The 1,963-nt window shown below is 34.6% G+C and overlaps 1 non-coding gene across 1 annotated transcript; it reads right to left on the bottom strand.

Moving 5' to 3' along the window:
- On the bottom strand, positions 914 to 995 carry TRNAS-AGA. The gene has a single exon. It is a non-coding gene; the product is annotated as a tRNA-Ser (tRNA).

Genomic DNA, 1,963 nt, shown 5'->3' with positions numbered 1-1,963 from the left:
TTGCAACAAATTTATGTGTGATACAAAAATAAATTGCAACCACAATATAAATATGAAGAAACATAATTTTATTGATAAAATGATGTAGATACTATTCTGTTTGTTCCTTTGATTCTTCTCTCTAGATCTTTCGCCGTGATTCGAGGGCTTAACCAGCGTATTTCTCGAACGTAGGATGATGCGAACTTCCTTAGGATATATTTGATCTCCAGGAAAAGGAAGAACATCCGTTGATCACTTCGGTGGCTTTGAGAAAGACATTTGATTCTTTGATCTCTTTATGAATATTCCACGAATTTTTATGGAATTTCGAGATGATCTCCGTTTTTTGAGATATTTTTTAAAGGATTATGTAACCCTTTTTATAGGAGTGATCTAGGGTTTTGGTAGAGTAGCCTCCAAGCAACACTGACAGACTCCTAAAGTTTCAAGAGGTCTTGTAGTATCTTGAATTTAGGATTTAGCTCGATCCGTTAAAATTTCGATGTCTACAAAGTTAAAAAGGGGCGACCAAATATGGCGCCCAATGCGATTTTTACCTATAATAGGAAAGAGAAAAAATGAGTATAATAGGTGGGGAAAATGACACGTATAGCCGCTCTCAAAATAATAGCCGAAAAAATATATTTTTTTAAATATTTTGATATACATACATTCTGTGTGTTATATACAGAAATTATACAATTTTATATACTTTTTCGGTTAGCGAATATAAATTGTTTCTGGCACGAGCTAAAAATGGTAATACTATTGGAAGGCTTTCCATTCGTAAAAATTCTTATTTTGTTATAGCCCAGTAACAAAGGAAGCTACCAGGCAGTGGAAAAATTATTAACTTTTAGCAAAAAAAAAGTATATGTTTGAGGTAAACCTAACATTAATTTTATTTCACCTGTATCTTCATTAACAAAGTCGTGGACGGCAGGATTCGAACCTGCGCGGGCAAAGCCCACATGATTTCTAGTCATGCCCGATAACCACTCCGGCACGTCCACCTTCTTTGCTACGTGCTGCACTTTACTTAGACGAGTTACTATGAAGTAATAATTAGGAGTTAAAGCTACTTATTAGATTATTTTAGCGAACAAGTTACATGGCCACTTGATGGTTCATTAGTTAAGATTGATCTTTCCAAAACTAAGCATAGAGATGTAGGCTTATCCATGCTGCTAGCTTCAACTTCTTCTCACTACAAATAAATATACACTCATTCATCAAAACTGAAGGGAGAAAAAGGAATAGGAAGAAACAGAGCCTAAATTGATAATTGGTTACTTATGGATCTTTTGAAAACCCTTGATCAACGGAATAAGTAAGGTGGAGATTTCAAATGAAGGATAATTCTAACTGATAACGCCAATCTTGTCATTCATTGGAGCCGTTAGCATTGAATTCATGGATAAGATATAAATAATATTTTCAGTATTTTCAATTATTGAAATTGAAATTGAATTTGAAATACTAGTGAAACATTGACAATTTTGATTGAGTAGTATTTCAGGTAAAATAATAGTTTTTAGATACACATTATTTAGCTTCATTCCTCATCGGACTAAGAGCTCTCCATATACTTTGAGCTCCATATCAATCAACGAACTCCTCTTCCCGTAGGAAGTTATCAGATTGGTGAGATATTAGTCTGACCCCTACCAGTATATATAAACATTCGAAGGAAGGGATATAAAACATGACGATGATTCTCTTTTACATCTTTTTGAATTAGTCCGGATCAGCTTGCGCGCACCTCGCCTAATTCTATCCACCAAAGCTTGGATAAATAGGAAAAAATCACCTAATACTTTTTGCCTCCGATGAGATTTGAACCTGAGGTCTCATGGATCTCACTCGCTTCATTAATCGCTAGACCACACCCTTACATGCTATTAGCTTATCAATTTTGAAGCTGCACATATTCAAAACCCTTCAGTTTATCCTTAATGCCTTCAATTACTGATCCTTTTTT

The sequence above is a fragment of the Nicotiana attenuata genome, chromosome 1, assembly GCF_001879085.1.
Source record: "Nicotiana attenuata strain UT chromosome 1, NIATTr2, whole genome shotgun sequence".
NCBI lineage: Eukaryota > Viridiplantae > Streptophyta > Magnoliopsida > Solanales > Solanaceae > Nicotiana > Nicotiana attenuata.
This window is presented reverse-complemented; position numbering and strand designations above follow the sequence as displayed.